Genomic DNA, 18,810 nt, shown 5'->3' on the forward strand with positions numbered 1-18,810 from the left:
GGGGCAGGCGGCAGGCGGGAATCGAACTCATGCGGAAGTGGCTTCAGATTCTCAGTGTTGTGCTTTAACCCGCTGCGCCACCAGGGAGGGCCCCCAAAACCCATTTTAATTGAAAAATAAAACCTATAAAGTTCCCAAATTTCTACCATAATTACCTAAACTCTTTGTTATGCAAATTATGAAAAGGGAGAGAGAACCCCAGGAACTGCAGATTTTAACAGATGTGTCCCTTTTTAGCTGTTTGATCAATCATTTCAACTCCTTTATTGTGTCAACTAAGTATTCATAATATTATCTCATAGAATTATCACAAAACTAAAAGAGAAGTGTGTTACGACACCTCACAGAGAGCCCAGCACCTAGCTGAGGCATGATAAATGTCAGCCCTCGTTACTAGTCTGACTTTCAGGAACCTCCATCAATTCTCCTTTTATTCCCCATTTCAATTTTCTTTTCTATGACACAACCTGCCTTTCCTTCATTAGCTTCATCTCCTGTCTCCAAACTTGTTACTGGAGTTGTGTAAACCTCTATCTCCAACTGGAAAAACTCCATCAAACCTTTTTTTTTGTCAATACTATATGCATAATTTCCTGTGAAATTCATTTCACAGCGTTATCACCAGGATTTCTAAACAGGGGGAGCTTAGGTTATGTGGCAACCTGATGTGAGAAGGATGGCAGAGGGTATTATTTTGAAGATAAAATTGGATAGAAAACTCATTTTTCTATGCAATATGACATTTGGGGTATATTTGGGCTGGTTTGAAAATAAGTGCTGGTAGAGATTATTGACCTTAAACTCACCTAAAATCAACAGTTTTTTTCTTCTTCCTAAAAGGCATTCCTTATAATCCAACTGTTTCTTTTGTTCAGAATTCCTTAGATTCTCCTATATGTATGACCACATTTAATATTTGGCACCTATTTAAAGGTTGTTTTTCTTGGGTGATCTTACTCTATACCTTTCATATAACTGTGATGGTTGTAAGGACAAGTACAGCTTTCTGTTTTATGTATTTCGTGATACTACACCAGAAATCCTTGATAACTGTTATTTACTTTTCACTAATTGACAGAATGAGGCAATTCATCAAGAGAATAATAAATAAGAATATAGGCATCTCCCTGGGAAAAAACTGTCAGGTATCCATGAGCCTTTCCAAAGAGAAAACATGAGCTTTTCCAAAGAGAAAACATGATTCAATATGTAGGAAGCAGCGAAGCAGGTATGTGGACAGCAGAAATTTGGTTGAAAACACTGCATGAATGGGAGAGAGAAAAATGTGTCATCAACAAAATGGCCTTGTTCTCCTTCAAGTTGAGCTCAGGTACTACAACATTGCAACGGCTGGCAGCATCACCATCACTATTATTATTTAGATCTTTAAAATGTGCCCATCACTGAGCCCTGAGGCACATGTACAGAAACAAACACATGTTTCAATATTTACTCTCCAGGGCCTGAATCCATGGTGGTACAGTTGTCCACACTCCCACAGCCACCAGGCACATGCTCGACTAAACAGATGGTCTTGCCAGAATTTTTTCACTTGGGTAGGAGGCTGGTGGCTGGTACAGCCAGAATTCCTGATTCAACATGTCTTCTCGAGTATATTCTCTCAACTATCCTCTTCAGAAGCACAGAGAAGAATGGGGAAGGCACTTAATATGGGGAGGGAGTAACAGAGAGGGAAAATTAGCACTCACAGCAGTGGCCCTGGTATCGCATTAACTTAAAGACCAAAAATCTGGTTTAAGTCATTTCTTGCCCCTAAATCTCACTGTGCAAATCTTTTCACCCCTCAGCCTCAATTTCCTTATCTGTAAAATGGTATAATGCTTCTTCTGCCTACTTCGCACACTTATAAAGATTAAGCAAGTTTAATTTGTGCCCAAAACTGTGAATTGGAAAAGATGACATCAGTATTTTCTGTAAAGTTGTATTCATTGAGGTAATGTTGATATACACCACAATGTATGCCTCAGGGATATGGAGTTACACCTCTAAATGTATGTTACTGCACCATACAAAGCCCCAGTAACCCTCCACTGCATAACCACCTCCCCTTGACTCCCCACCACCCCATCCCTCTTCTGCTAGCCTTAGTCATACTCCGATGTGCTCTTCCCCCTCCTCTGTTTTCACTCCCTCTCCTCCTCCTTTTCCTCCTCTCCCTCCATGGATGGCTCATATCTATGTTCAGCTTTCAAAGTTTGTTTTTGTCTGATATTTTGTTTGGTTTCTCTATGTTCCACACATAAGTAAAACCACCCAGTATTTATCTTTCTCCTTATGACTTATTTTGTTTACTGTAATCCCTTCCTGTTCCATCCATGTTGCTGCAAGTGGCAGGAGTTTAAGATTATATTATTATCTCATGATATGCTAGTATCTAAAACTCAGTTGTAAGTACATATTGTATTTTATACACACACACACACACACACACACATTAAAAGATTTGACTGTCAGGTTATTTATCCTTTCTATATTGCCCTATATTTTTCCTTCCACCCTCTTTTGCTGTATGGTATCCCTTATATGTATGATTTTTTTTTTAATTGAGGTAACATTGACTTACCATGTATGCTTTGGGAATAATGGTTCACATGCCCTCAAATGTACTTTACCCACCCATCACCAAAGGACCAGTAACTCCCCACTACAGTCCACCTGAACCCCTCAGATCTTTGGTTTTCCCACCCACAGTCCTTCTGTCAGAATTCAAGTTTTGTTGTTGTCACATGGTTTTGTCTGTTCTTTTTTTCTATTTCTTCCTATTTTAACAATTATATGTATAGTTTTAAAACTGGATAGTTTAATCTTTGGTGCCCTGAACCTAAACTAAAATCACACTCCTTAATATAATGCATAGTAATATATACCAAATATTACCCAGTATACTGTGAATGGATTGGTCTGAGCTCCAGTGACCAACTACCTGTATAAACATGAATTCTATTCACTCTGCCTCTTCATAGGTAAGACTGAGAAATTGGTACCTGGTGATCACTGGAGTTTCTTCTACCCACGACTACAGGTCCTTCTACCCATGAACTTTTGTTTACTTCAGAGAGTTTTGTTTCTAGCTTATTAGTAAAGAGTAACAGTATTCGTTCATTTTTTGTTTTGTTAATTTTTGAATGAACAGCAAATCTTAGATATTTCTGAAAGTTTTGTATTCTGTTGACAAAAGTCAGTTAGACTTTCTCACTAAGAAGTTATATAGACACTGGCCCTCCCTGGTGGCACAGCGGGTTAAAGCACAGCACTAAGAAGCTAAAGCCACTTGCGCATGAGTTCGATTCCCACCTGCCCTGGAGGTGACCACATGGTGCGGCAGACCTCTCCTGACCCGCCTGCTGCTCCCCTCAGCAGTGTACTTCGTCGATCTGGCTGTTCTGCCCCCTGCTCTGTCTCTGGTGAATCCTCTCACCCTCTGCATCTCTGGCCTGTACCCCAGTTCTGTATGCATAAATAAATAAATCTTTAAAAAAAAAAAAGAAGTTATATAGACACAGCCATCTCTATACAGCAGTGACATCTGTCAGCAAAAAGATTCACTCTTGTCCTCTTGCTCTATGGCTTAACTCATTCATTCCAATCAGGTAAAATTTCAGTCACTGGAAAGTCTTGTCAGAAAATAATTTTAGCTTGATCTCCTATATACCATTGAAAGTTTTCAGAAAGAAAACACTGTTTGAAATAGTTGGCATTGAAAGAACAAGCTTAATGCTTTTTTCATAGTAAGGAATAAATGAGACTAGCATCTAGTTTAAATGTGTTTGATTTGAAAACTGCAATCCAATGTTTCCTATTGTATGTGCTAGTCAAAGTGGTGATTGACGAGTGAAGTGATAAGAAAATAAGATGGCAACTTCCCTTCTCTTTATCTAGTTACCCCTTCTTTCTCCTCTCCCCATTCAACCATGTGATCCTGTCAAAAATCCCCAGACTGTAGAAAACTAGGGTACTTTGTGATATTGGGATAGTTTATGATGCTCCATCAGGCTCTATGATTTTCTGTGTTCCTCTGATGTGTGTGGGTCTAAGGAAAATCAGTTGCTGTCTCTGTGAGCAAGTCTAACATTTCAGTCACCAGGAGGTGATAAGCGTGAATACTAGGTTATGGGGTCTTTTCTCAAATCTATCTTGCTTTCCTGCCTTTTTTTTTAAACTGTCAATGATTCTCACTGTTTTAATTTGGGTTTAATCATTTAAATCACTGCTTCTTGTTTTTCTTTAAAATTAAGATACCAGCCAAAAAGGATGAAAGCAGGGAGAAAAGAGATTTACTTGGTAGTTGGAGAAATAGAGACTCCTTAGTCCTAAAGAAAAACTGTCTTGAAAATTACAGTAACACTTATCTGTATAAAAATGTGTATATCACAAGTATACAGCTTGATGAATTTTTTCAAACTGAGCATAACCATTTAACCAATACAGTGAACAATGAACAGACTATTACCAGCATTCCAGAAATTTCAAATCCCAAGGCCTCCTTCTGTTCCTTACTTAGAGTAATTACAATCATAATTTTGTGTGTATTCATGTATTATATAATTTAAATTATAGCACAGGTACTCAGTGTTTGTTTTTCCTTGTTCATATTATATTCTGAAGTTTTTCTCATTGTGCAGTTTTAGACCTTAATTCTCCATGGTAGGATAGAATTCCATTGTATGAATATACCACAATTTATTTTTCCTTCTGTTTTGGATATTTGAGTAGTTTCCAATTTGAGACTATTATAAATGGTGTCTACACACATTCAAATACATATGTTTTTTTTAATGAATTATCTCTAAACTTTCCTATTGGGTGTACAATGGGAGTGGAACTGCTGGATTGTATGGTAAGCACAGATTTGGTTTTAATTCCATCAACCACTCTTGGAGTGCTAATGGTTTCATACTTCAGTGAAATAATTGGTTTGCTGTGTGCATAAAGAATGATTTTCCTCTTTCTTTCCTTCATAGTTATACTTTTCCAGGCTTATATATATGTGGAGTTCTTTTACATGAAACTTATTTGTTTTTCCTAGACTTAACCCAGGTGTATAGTCTAACCTTATTGAGTCTGGTGAGAGCAGAGACTGAATGTTGTATGAATGTTTTCATTCACTATGTTCCTGTTTTCCCTTCTTATAGTCATGCCAAAAAAATTTTAATTTTCTTTAGTTCAGTTTTAAGGAAGCTTTAACCATATGTAAATCTTAGAGTTCCATTTTCTAATCATGCCAGGTTGTACTTTTCCACATTCATCTCTTACATCATTTAGAACTCACATTTGTTTTTTAAACTGAACTGAAAAATAAAATCAACTGCACTAATTATTCTAGTACTATATAGGAGCTACAGCAAATAATTTAAAAGCAAAGAAAAGGGAATAACCTTTCAAGGGTCAGTCTAAGAGAAAATGAATAGTGTATGTTAGCCTTTCAAACCATTTGAAGCTGGAGTTACCACTAATTTTTTGTCTGTTAATCCAATAATTGATCAATTTGATGGTCCCAGAAGGAATGTCAGTAAAAACAAAGCCAAGGGACTAATCCTATTTGATTACTGATTAGCACTTACAGGTTTATGTAGGGCTCTTAGAATTACAAAACTCCACAGGTCTCCAATTCAACCATTTTCAGCTAAAGCTTTTTTGGCCTCCTCTATCATTGAGAAGCCTCAAAACATTCTATTATACCGTGTTTGAATTAATGCTGGCTTGTCTCCTATAAATGTTAGATCAAATTCAAATACCCATTGACCAAGTATTTACTACATACTGATTTATGTTTACTTATCTAACTAAGTATTTATTTAAATCAGCATGTTGTTGATTTTAATGTTGGCCCAACCAGGGGTAGTTCCTGTGTCCTTATAAAACTTACAGCCCAATGAATAGGAAAAATAAGAGATGGACAAATATATAATTACCATTTATGATTAGACCAAGAAGAGAATAAACAGAACAAAGTATCCAGGAAAATGAAACAAGAAGGTGAAAACTTCTTACCATGAGGTTATAGTCTCTGGAATGTGATATTTAAACTAAGACATAAAATGATGAGAAGGAACAAGCCATGTAAAGAACACTGAGGGGAAATGTTGGAAGGGAACAGAGAATGCAAAGGAACCGGTGAAGCTGAGGAATAGTGGATCATCCTTTATAGAAATGCATATCCCCTCTCTTTTTTTTTTTTTAAAGATTTATTGGTGCATACAGAACCGGGGTACAGGCCAGAGGCTCAGGGGCGGTGAGAGGCTTCACCAGAGAGAGTCGGGAGCAGAACAGGCAGAACAACGAAGTACACTGCTGAGGGGAGCAGCAGAGGGGGGCGGGTCAAGAGAGGTCTGCCGCACCATGTGGTCACCTCCAGGGCAGGCGGGAATCAAACTCGTGCAGAAGTGGCTTTAGCTTCTTAGTGCTGTGCTTTAATCTGCTGTGCCATCAGGGAGGGCCCCCTCTCATTATTTTTAATGTGAAATGCAAAATTTGGATTTTTCAATTTTTTAAAGGTAGTAAGGACAATTAATTTGTTAATAGTAAATGTAGAAATGTGAGCAATTACCCTCACTGTCCCATGCCAGATACTTGGTGGTAAGCAAGTGGATCTGTAGATTAGAATCCTCCAAAATGGGAAGGACAAGGAGTCCAAATAAGTGACCAAAAAAAAAAAAAAAAGAATTTCAACCGCTTATTTAGGGAATTGACAAAAACCAGGTGCTAACACAGTCAAGATCCAAAGTGGTAGGAACTAGAGCAGCAGTCAAAAGAAAGTCAAGTAATATTGGCAAGATCAGCATTTTAAAACACATAGGAGGTGCTGGCAAACCAGCAGTTTCCTTATTACTTGCCTCTTAAGAGGACGAAAAATGGTGCCTTGGACAGGCTGGAAGGAGAATACCAAAAGGGACATCACAAAACCAAAGAAGTAGGGAGAAACCAGAGCAAATAGGACTTTGGTAACAGAGGGAAGAGATTTTAGGCACCCATTTCCTACCTCAGAAGAAAACAGCTACAGTTGCAAAACAGGGATTTTAGGAAACTGATAGTCTCTATAACTTACTTCCTTTCAAATTTTTTATGTAGTTGAAAAAATTTAAGAGACATGAGCTCATCATTTGTTTGTGCTCATCATTTGCTCATATTTCTCCACGGAAATACATACATACAACACACAAATGCAAACAAATGGGAATAATTGGTATAAAGAATATCATTTTTGATTGTGTAACAGCAAGGCTTTTGCTATTTTTAGGAGGCTGAACATTGAAATGGGCCCCTAAGGAAGACTGTGGAATCTCTATATAGTCAAAAAGTATTTATTGCTATCTTTGAAGGATCATCATTAAGAAAACTCCCTAAGCTGGAAGATTTAGTTCTTTGCTTTTGTAAGAAAAGGTAGTGAACAATCTTAACAATCTTCCTTGCTCTAGAATATTTAAAAACAAACAAACAAACAAACAAAAAACATGATTCAGTAGAACTCAGAATTCCAGAGGTAAATTGTTAGAGTTGTATGTTGAAATGGTCAGTGCTGTGTGTTGACTTTCTTTAAAAAATGTATTTTACCTCTCACCCTGGTGGCACAACAGGGTAAAGCACTGTACTATGAAGCTCACAGAAGCCACTGCAGCACAAGTTCAATCCCCATTCAGGGAGCTGACCCACATGGTGTGGCAGACCTCTCCTGACCAGCCCGCTGCACCCCTCAGCAGTATGTTTCAGTAGATCCACATGTTCTGTTCCCCACTCGTGTCTCTGGTGAATCCTCTCACCACCACACCTCTGGCCTGTACCCCAGTTCTGTAAGTATAAATAAATATGTCTTTTTAAAAAAATGTACTTTATATAGACTGTTAAATTTGATTCTTCAGTTTGTTGACCTTCACAATTAGCTGTTATTCAGAGAAAAAATAATAATATTTCACTCTCACATTACCCTGTTCAGTTCTGGCAGCTAACGTTTTCTATCTTTAAGTCAGAATGAAGATTAAAGCTAGAAATAGTTTGCTAATTAGCATAACAATCAAATAAAAATGCCCTGTCTTATAGTTTCCAAAATATGCCCTTGTGAACCTATGTTCTATCCTTTTCCCTACCTGTACCTCCCAAATTTTATCTTCATTATGGAACTAAAGCACCTTGAATTCTAGAAACGTGAACTGTGATTGCATTTCTTGACCCCAAAGAATTTAGGGAGAAGACTTTTGAGCAAGGCCAGAGGAAATATATCCAACAAAATGAGAAATGAGTTAACTAGCAGGACTGAAATTTACTTTGTAAAATGTAAATGGTATAAGGGAACTCCTGATTAACTTGCTTTCGATCTAAGGTTTAAAGTAAAAACTATAGGATAACCTCAGGACAAAAATACCTGTAAGAAGAAAACAGAAACAGAATTTGCCTACCACACAAAAAGTAATTTTTAAGATACTTTTAAGATACATGAAGAAGAGTTCTTAAGTGTAGAAATAAAAACAAAAACATCCAGAAAACAACTGGCAGCATACACTGATATCAATTCTAAATGTCAACAGTCTGAATTCACCAATCAAAGAGGCACAGAATGACAGGTTGGATCAAAAACCAAAGTCAACTTTCTGCTGTCTCCAGGAGACCCATCTGAGTGCCAAAAATAGACAGGCTCAAAGAAGGCTAGAAAAAATTTCAAAACCAAAGTAAGGAAGGGACAGTCATATCCATGTCAGATAAATAGACTTCCAGTTAAAATAGGCAACAGGAGACAACATTGCCTTAAAAAAAAAAAAAAAAAGATGTGTCGTATGATCCAGAAATTCCATTCCAAGACACACACACACACACACACACACACACAAACACGTGTACACATAACAGCACTAATTTGAAGGGATATACGCATTCTTACTTCATTGTAGCACTATTCACAGCCAATACATATCCTAAGACCCAAGCTTTTCAATCATGAAGTTTTTACACCTTCATATATAAAAAGGCAGAAAAAAATATATACACTTATTAGATATTAAATACAAATTATGGCATTGATATTGATACATTTGTCAGATTAGGAATTCCCAGAGGGTCTTATGCATCTTTGAACTTTCCTCCCTACTTCATCCCCACAATTGCAACGCTATTTTATACACTAGAGGTGCCAAATTAATCAAAAAGTATGTGGTGAGTGGTATCTAGTGTGTGGTAATATGTGGTTTCTTTTACTGGAAAGACAGTGGAAAGAAGTTGCTCTGTTCACCACAGGAGATTATTAGCTTTTCATTATGGCTTGAAGAGCTTAGAATGAAATTGACATATCTTGTGCTACTATTAGCAACCAGCCTCTGGGCTGAAACAACTAACATCTATGAAAAGAGAAGATTCCAAAAGCAGATTTTGACAACTGTCTAATTTTTATTCTCCTTAAAGCTCTGTGTCGCCATGAGTGTTGCTAATTTGATTCAGATTTGGTATTTTTTTCTCTGAGAATCTGATTTTTCAGACTGAAATCAGTGTGTGACATACAGTAGGACAGACTAAATGAGAAACAAAAGTCATTTGCTGCATATACCTGTAATAAAATTCAGTTATTGCCATGATGTGATCATATTCATGAGGTTTTTATGTAATGAAAGATAACTTCTCTTTTAATAATATTCACAACACCTTCAATCCTTTGATATCCCTAGGAGAAAGGAAAGCGGCAGTTGTGATATTCCTTCATTAGATAAGAAAACAGATAGAAAAAGACATATGTTGGTTATTCAGCAAGTTAGCAATCATATCACAAATCCAGAGCACTTCATGCTGAGGTCTCCAAGAAAGACGTTGGCTAAATGTCTAGTGACCTTTGATATCCATTTGAACTAAAGGTCATATCCTTATTTAAAACAACCCAAGTCAGGAACCTGAGAAGTCTTATTTGCATAGGAAATCCACAATCAAAACTTTACAGAAACATACTACTGGCATCCTAGTAACCTGCACAGCTTGAACATATGCTATCTAATCCTTTTTTAGAATTAAAAAAAATCCAATCCTGGAACTTTCGGTGCAGCTTAAAGTACAAACCTAGGACAATGCCCTTATGACTGAGTTTGAATTTGAATGAAGAATTTCAGTAACTTTAAAACAAATTGTGGCTATGCCACTACTATTTTTTGTTTTGTTTTGTTTAAGGGACTACAAATAGGAAAGATACTAAAAACTGAGCCAATTTTTTTTTTTTTAATTTGACAGGACATGTTAAAATGTCTTCATTTGGTATGGCTAGCATCCAGCTTAAGGAAGACAGTTTCAGGAACTAAATCTAGCTGGTTAGTAATATTTTGTTGTGAGCCTGGTGCTACACAAATGTGATTTGATTTTCCTTCTATAGGTCACAGCCTATAGAAATCTGAATCTGAAACATTATGGCTAGGGAAATAAAGTAGTTTTGGGAATCAGAAAAATAGATTTAAATTCAGCTCAATCACTTGCAGCATGTGAAGAAAATGTTCAGTTTCTCTGAACTTCAGATATTTTATTTTTACAAAAAGTGAAGAAACTTCTAAATGAGTGGAACCTTATAAACAGGGACCTGGAGGTAAATGTGATAGAAGGCTCTGGGTTTCACTAAAGGGGGTAGGGAGTGAACATGGACTAAGTTCAATGAGTAGGACCAGAATAAGGATATGCACTTAACTCAGAGGCTAGCTAGCAAGTAGAGTAACATCAGAAACGGGTATTTAAAAGATTGAGGGGAGACAAGGGGAGAAGCAAAATGCATTGAAGAGTAAAGTGCCTACTATTAGGAAGCCCCCACACCCCTTCCCAGAAATGAGTTGCAGTCATTCATGTGTGAGGTAAAGTAGTTTTATGATAAAGGAAACATATGGAAGAAAATCAGTAGAACTTGATGACCTTCATTTTCATAATATCTTTTTCATATACATATGACAGTATAAGAAGGGTGAGTCAAAGATGACTAAGTTTTAAGCCTGGGTGATGATAAAAATAATGATATAATACACAGAGAATGAAGATGGAAGAACAAAAAGCGTTTCCAAGATATTGAATTAAAGCATAGTGATGGCAACTCAGCCATAGGGAAACATTGATTTTTTTTTTTTTTTTTTTTTGGTGATATAGATCTGGTGAAGTGGACAGACCCACATTAAGTATGATGGAGATTGCTGAAACTACTGGAACAGATGAGTCCCTGGTGAATAGAGAAAAGGAGGAGCATAATTCAGGATTTAAGGTGGGAAGTTGGAGGATCAAATACTATGTGTAAAGTACTTAGCGCAGTGGCTGACATTTAGTAAAATCAGTAAATGGAAACTTTTACTACAGCTAAGAACTCATGGATAAAAGGTAACAAAGAAGAGGAGAGAGGCTTCCATGGTAAACTACAGCAGTGGCCCTTTCTGATTAGAGAATGAATGGTCTTCAGGTAAGAGTTAGGCCTCAGAGCAAAGGGTGTCCTGGGACTTCCCATAACACTCCTTATCAAATCCAGAAAGGAACTGCATTTTAACTGCTTTTCTGGTGGGTTGTATGCCTGCAAGAAGTGTAAACTGATCATTGAGACATTAACTGGAAATTATGTCAACTATAACCCATACCTCTTTTTTTTTAAGCCAATATTTGTGAGAATCTACCATTACTTTTCTAGCCAGTTAAATCAGCCTTGGAAATACAAAGTATGGGTCAAATTAGTCTCATTTCGATTAAAACCAAGGGCAGTGAACATCAAATGGAACAGAAACTCTTACTTTGTAGTATTCCTCTAACTTCATGGCAACTTAACGCCAGTTTATAGACCTGGACAGTCTCCAGTAAAACATGAGGCCCTTTAAAATAATGCACTCATGGTGCCCTGCTTGCCCATGTGGACAGATACTCCTAGAAAATCACTCATTCCCTCATTGACATATATTGAACGCATGCTGTAATCCAGGCACAGCATCACCCTCCCCTGCACTGACCAAAAGAATGTTCTAAAAAAGAGAAAGTCAATAGAGAAATAGAGAAGTGGAGAGAAAATAATTAGTAAAGGCCAAAGAGACATAGACAGTTAATAAAATGCCACAAAGCATTCAAGTCTTCATTTGTCTTCATAAACGCTATTCATTTTATAGCAGAGGAAATAATTACATCTATAGGTTACTCAATCCTAATTTTGGAATTCAAGAACAAAATAATGTTTAAAAAATAGTTTTTCCACTTTCCCTACATTAATCCAGCATGAACACAAATACATCTCTGTAAAGGCTGATGGGAGAAAAAGGGAGGGAGAATATGATTACTGCCAGAACTCAACAAGACAGGAACAAAAAAGAATTTTACTGGCAGAAATTAGAAATTGTTCTTCTCACTCCACCAACACATAATAAACGCAGAACTACCTTATGCTGCCTTTATAAACTGTGTTACAAAAATGATGCCTCAAAAGACAAGCAAAATTTGCCATGCCAAAAAAAAAAAAAAAGCACTGCCCCACCCAGCACACCTGAAAGTATTTTTTAAATATTTAATTTTTGCCCACAATATTTTTTATATAAACCCTGTTAGTTCATAAATTAAGCTAAAACTTTTTTTGGCCACAGGCCTTTGCAAATGCTCCAGAACAGATTGAAAAACATATGATGCAATCCTTAGAGTTAATAAAAACTGTCACACATGCACACAAGTTAAGTGTTTCATGCATGAGACATGAGTGTTTCAGAAAGTACCAGACATGTGTACTGAGTTGTTAAAAGTGAGACTGTCTCTTTAGCCAGGGCCCCTAAAATACTGAATGGCGGCCACTCCTACATATGAAAGTAAGCAGGATTTGCCATCTTGTGCCATTCGTTGATCATCCATTCTCTGCCCAGACAAATAAGGCTAGTAGTGATACTGAGATTGAGAAAAGGGATTCTTCTCCAGTAAGCTATGGATATGTGGTGGCATTTCCTTTCTCTATCATGCTCACCTTGATCTGACATGGACCCTCGATTACACTGCAGGCCCAGGGAGAGGAGTGTCAAGGAGACCCCTACAGTTGATATGAGATTTCAGATCAACTACAGCTCATGACCCACCAGAGGGCTCTCTGAGGAGGCCATAATGCATGATTAATGAGTTCTCTTGCATCCCTGCCCCAGCCAGAGAAAATTAAAACCACTACATTGGTGCTAGTCAGACTTTTGATGCCCCACACCTCTCCTGCCTCCCACATTTCAAATTTTAAAAGGAGCCAGAGAGAGACAGTCGAGTGGAGCAGAAGAAAAGGAAACAACCCACATCAGGTTGAAGCAAGTCCAAGTCGGGGGAAAGAAGAAAGAGCTTTGAATGAAGTTAGCATTTTCCTTCTTATACTGGACTAGATATATTAATGACTGAATTAAGGCTGTTTTTAGAAAACTAGTCTTGGAGACAAGATAGTATGATCTAATTGTGAACACATATGCATGCTATCTGTGTAAAATTTCATCTAAGAACAGAGGAAGTTGAAATTAAAGATTTCAGGCAGCAAAGGAAAGTACAAAGCATTTTGTCCCGATCTCTGTGACCAGCTGCAAGGAAGAAAGATGGGAGGCAGAAGGCTGAGCAAGCAGAGTTTATTGCTCCCGGACAGCAGCTGAGCCAGAGACCCGAGGATGGAGTCCACAGCTACTGCCCATGCTATAGGGGAAAAGGGTCTCTTATATAGATTCTAGGTTCAGATTCCAAAGGGGTGACTCATTGCTGTGCCCCTTGATGCTAGGCCCAGTTCCTACCGGTATCTCCCATGTGAAGCCCAGTTAATTATCACCCTTGGATGCGAAGCCCAGTTTACTATCACCCTTATCTAGTCCTACCAGTAATTGTTGTGTTATCACAGCACCTAGTCACTCCCAACACAAAGTTGTGTTCTGTTTGCCCCTTATTGTTTCCTATAAGCCCACAGTCTCACGGACTTAACCATGTTTTGCTCCTTATAATTTACTTCACTGCCAATTCCTACCTAACCATAGTTGATTAGACCAGAGTTGACATCTGGCCAAAGTCAGCCAAACAGGGCCCTCCCTGGTGGCGCAACGGGTTAGGACTCAGCACTGCAAGCTGGCAGCAGTATTTCAGTGTGAGTTCAATCCCTAGCCCCTGGAGATGACCTACATGGCGCCTCAGACCTCTCCTGACACGCCCGCTGCTCCCCTCAGCAGTGTACCTGGTCTATCTGCCTGTTCTGCTCCCCACTGTCTCTGGTGAATCCTCTCACTGCCCCTGCACCACTGGCCTCTATCCCAGTTCTGTATGCATAAAAAAAAAAAAAAAAAAGTCAGCCAAACAATAGCTCAGCCAGAGACCTGTGGCAAGCCCTTGAGCAAAAAGATAAGTAAGACAATCAGTTTCCTTGGCCTGGGAGTATATGTAAAAGAATTTAACCATGGGCATTGAAGATAAAATATCATTCACTCATTTGATAAATATTGATTGAAGGCATTAATGTTTTTATAAAAAAATAAAAACAATGTCCCTGTTTTCAAGGTACCCAGTTTTCTAGTACAGAAGTAGACAAAAAGCAGTTTAAATATAAATAAATTGGATGACCCACTATTATTGCCATAGAAACAGAAGTAAACAGATTATCAGGGTAAGGAATGACAAAGGCAGAGGCCCTACTCCAGGTAAGAGGGTCTGGGCAGGATTTGCCAAGGTGTGCTATTGGAACTGAGACCTGAAAATTTCTATCAATCCACATTTGTAAAGTGTCAGAGAAAGAATGTTCCAAAAAGAAAGGGAAGCAAATGCAAGGAACCCGAAGAAGTATATTGTTAGGTACCTTCCCCAGACTAACAGACGGCTAGAGCAATCAAAATGAGCAAGAGGAGAGATGAGCTCAGCGAGGCAGCCAGGAGACAGGCCATACTGAGACTGGCAAGCACTGGCGAGTACAGTGTGACCTAATGAGACAGAATTGAAGCCACTGGGGACATGAAATATACCTTTAAAAAGGATCAGAGGCTGAACAATAACTATAAGCCATTTGGTAAAAATGGCTAGATAATAAGTGTTTGAGTCTTATTAGCCCACAAAGCCTCCATCACTACTCAACTACTCAACTCTGCTGTTGCAGTGTGAAACAACTGCATGCGATATAAATGAATTAGTATGCCCGTGTATCAGTAAGTTTATTTCTAGACAACAAAATTTCCATGTGTCAAAAAATATTCACTTGATTTTAAAACTAGTTTAAAATGTAGAATCCATTCTTAGCTCTTGAGTCTTAAAAAAACAAACTAATGAGCAGGATTGACCTATAAAGCAGATTATCAGCCACTATTCAATGTGCCTTACTTCTAATTAACTCATAATACTCTCAACAATCCTGTGGAATAGTTACTATTAATATATTCCCTTTAAAGAAGAGGAAACCAAAGATTCCCACAGCTAAAAATAATTGGCACAATCAACATATGAACCAAGCAAATATGATCCAGATTACATGTTAGTTTTGCAATCCTACTTTATGCTAATAAATTCAAATTTAGCATATTCAAGAGAAGCACATTGACACCAAATAACCAAATATCAGTTTTGTTTTGTTTTTTTTTTCAGAGCCCTGGAGATTAACCTAAGACTTGCAACAACCTGAGGTATATACTTAAAAAATATGTCAAATTTGGCAAGAACAAGTTTTGAGGTATTTTAACTTGTCTTATTCCCATACCTCTTTGCAGATTTTCATAACCTTGAAGATAACCAGTCTATGAATACAACAGCTGTGAAGTCAGCAGCCTAAGAGCCATGGAGAGACAGAGAACTGGTTTAGAGTACCTTAGTGTCAGGGAATTCTCACTATTTGACCTGACAACTTCCTGGAAACCCCAGTTTGCAGGACTTTATTTTATCTGGCTCAGATCTCAGTCAAGGTACACAATCTTTCCCTGGGATATTTGTCAAAAACAACTAGGGGTAATTGTTTAATGTCAAAATGCCTAATGGGGAGATAATTATTAGAACAAATAGAGGACCCCAAAAAGTCAAAAAGTTAGAGAATGAGATATACACAGGGAGCATTTGAAAAGCTCCACCATATTCCTGGAAATTCTGTGCAAGGCTGTGTTTATGCCCAAGAAAGATCTAAGAAGGCCCTAATCGCTTAACTCTGACTGATGGTGAAACTCTGTATAAGCAGAAGTCAAGGACAGGCAGGGCAGTACTCTGTCAGAGTCCCAGCACGCGTGCAGAGCACATCAACAAAGGCTGGGAGACATGCTGGCTAAGTGCTTAAGGCAATCACTGTGCAATTGTTGACTGACTATTCAGATAACCAACAGAGACTTCAGGAATGGAATATGGCAAAGAAAACAATTTACAGAGTTATTTCAGAAAAGTTACTAACCAATCTTCAACAATAAGGGGAAAAAATCAGAATAAGGACAAAATCTGGGGGGAAAGGGACAATCTGATACCTAGAGTTGCTACTTTATATTATTCGAAATGCCGAGTTATCAACAACTAAATAAATCAAGATACATATACAAAGAAACAACAAAAATCATCAATGGAATGTGTCCCTGAGGTCCTCCTTGATGGCACAAGGGTTAGGCCCAACACTGTAAGCTGGCTGCAGTCACTTCAGTGTGAGTTCGATCCCCTGTCCCAGAAGTGATCCGCATAGCATAGCAGACCTCTCCTGTCTCACCCGCTGCTCCCCTCAGCAGTGTACTTTGTCAATCTGCCTGTCCTGCTCCCCACTCTGTCTCTGGTGAAGCCTCTCACTGCCCCTGCACCTCTGGTCTGTACTCCAGTTCTGTATGCATAAATAAATAAATTTAAAAATTTTTTTGTCCCTGAAAAAGCCTAAATATTGGACTTTCTTAAACAAAGACTTTGTTAGCTATTATAAATATGCTCACAACTCAAGAAAATCTTGTCTAACAAGGTATGGTATTGAAAACTGATCAATGTAATACATCGTTATTAGTAGACTAAAGGACAAACCACAGGTAGCTGTAGAGCATAAAAGTTAAGAACTCAGGCCCCTGAAACCAACTACATAGGTTTCTACAAAAGTTTCTCTACGAGCTGTGTAATCTTGAGCAAGTCAGAAATCTTTCCCCCAAGGTTGTTTTGAAGATTGAGTTAACATACTGTAAAGAGCTTAAAATAGTGCCTGATCGATACTAGATGCAAGGCCCAGGACCTTCTGTTATTACTTTCTATGATAAAAAAATAGACTTTTTATTACTAAACTTGTTAAAGACTATGGAAACTGACATATAACTCCAAGTAGTATTTGTAGGCATGCCACAAGTATCTCAATTCACAGGTTCAATTTATTATCTTTAAGAAAATGCTATTGAGAATAACTACTTTCAGAGGTTAAAATCAATTTGTCAAAATGAGAATAAAGATTAAACAATCAAAATCTTGATACCCCTACTTAAACTTATTTTTCTCCCAATGTTTTCCTTAGAAAATGTAACCAGTTTCTTGGGTCAAAAAAAAAAAAAAAGAAAAGGCCCTCCCTGGTGGTGCAGCGGGTTAAAGCACAGCACTGAGAATCTGAAGCCACTTCCGCATGAGTTCGATTCCCGCCTGCCCCGGAGGTGACCACATGGCGTGGCAGACCTCTGCTGACCCGCCCACTGCTCCCCTCAGCAGTGTACTTCGTCGATCTGCCTGTTCTGCTCCCCACTCTGTCTCTGGTGAAGCCTCTCGCCACCCCTGAGCCTCTGGCCTGTACCCCAGTTCTGTATGCATAAATAAATCTTAAAAAAAAAAAGTCATGTTTTCATTTTTCTTCTCTCACCTTCAATATTCAATACACAAGCAAATTCTCCAAACTTAGCCCCGTCCATACACTTCCTTCCTCCCCATCTGTAGCCTGCTAGTCCAAACCGTCCTCAACGCTCTCCCGGACTGCCATATTAGCTTCTCCTGGATGTGCTTCTCTGCTCTCTGTGCCTCCCTCTCGCCGACATGGTCTAGTCCCCATCCAACAGCTAGGATGACACTTGGACACTGTAAGTCAGCCATGACTGCTTTCAACCTGCCCTTACAGGGCTGTCTATAGCCTGCCCCCAGATAGCTCTCTGATCTCTGTAATGTACAAATGTCCCCTGCTCTCAGTCAGCACTACTGATTTTTGCCTGGATCTTTTAGCAAAATTAGACATTCTTACCCTAGGATCTTTCTTACTTTGGGTGTTCTCTGCAGAAACTCTCCCCACTACTCCTCTCAGATCCATTCAGATTTCTGCTCAATTTTACCTCCATAAAGAGGCTTTCTCTGACTATCTTATCTAAAATTATACCCTCTGTTCTTATCCTGGTTGATTTTTCTTTGTAGCATTTGTTGTTTTCTGACATTCCAATCTGTGGTCTCCTTATTGCCTGTCTCTTTGCATTCCCAAGTTTGAACTCCATTAACAGGTCTGCTTTGTTCACTGCTGCATTCCTGTTGCTTAATGCAGTCCCAGGCACATGGCAAATGATCGACTAACGTTTTGTGAATGAATGAAGAGAGAGCCCATCAGAAGAGCAAAAAAAACATTAAAGAAGCTGTATGTCTCTGAGGCAAAGCAGCCAGTCTTCAGAACTGCTTTGGCCCTCACCAGCTACGCAGTCTCAGTTGCAGTACAAGGGTATCTTTGCAACAGCCATCCTCATTCATCTCTGTTCCTTACAACCAAAAGAACTTAACCAAACCCAAGATTGGTGCCAGGATGGCTGTGAAGTAACAGGCTGAAGAAAGTGTGGCACTGACTCTGGCTCACCACCAGGGTGAAGACAGCAGCACCCCTCTTCCTAGTGTGAGAAGGAAGAAGTGTAGGGGCTGAGAACACAAGTCTAGAAGATAACCTGTGGGCTGGAA

At 38.5% G+C, this 18,810-nt stretch overlaps 1 long non-coding RNA gene across 2 annotated transcripts in view; it reads left to right on the forward strand.

Annotated features, from left to right (window-relative positions):
* Nucleotides 1-17,440, forward strand: part of LOC105854299 — a 61,376-nt gene extending 43,936 nt beyond the window's left edge. For both annotated transcript variants that reach the window (XR_001145983.1, XR_001145984.1), the window contains 4 exons: nucleotides 11,110-11,221; nucleotides 15,547-15,584; nucleotides 15,669-15,860; nucleotides 17,411-17,440. This is a non-coding gene — a long non-coding RNA (uncharacterized LOC105854299). The remainder of the gene's footprint in view (nucleotides 1-11,109; nucleotides 11,222-15,546; nucleotides 15,585-15,668; nucleotides 15,861-17,410) is intronic.
* Nucleotides 17,441-18,810: the final 1,370 nt, after the last annotated feature.

Source organism: Condylura cristata, unplaced genomic scaffold, assembly GCF_000260355.1.
Source record: "Condylura cristata isolate star-nosed mole 26May11 unplaced genomic scaffold, ConCri1.0 scaffold00003, whole genome shotgun sequence".
Taxonomy (NCBI): Eukaryota; Metazoa; Chordata; class Mammalia; order Eulipotyphla; family Talpidae; genus Condylura; species Condylura cristata.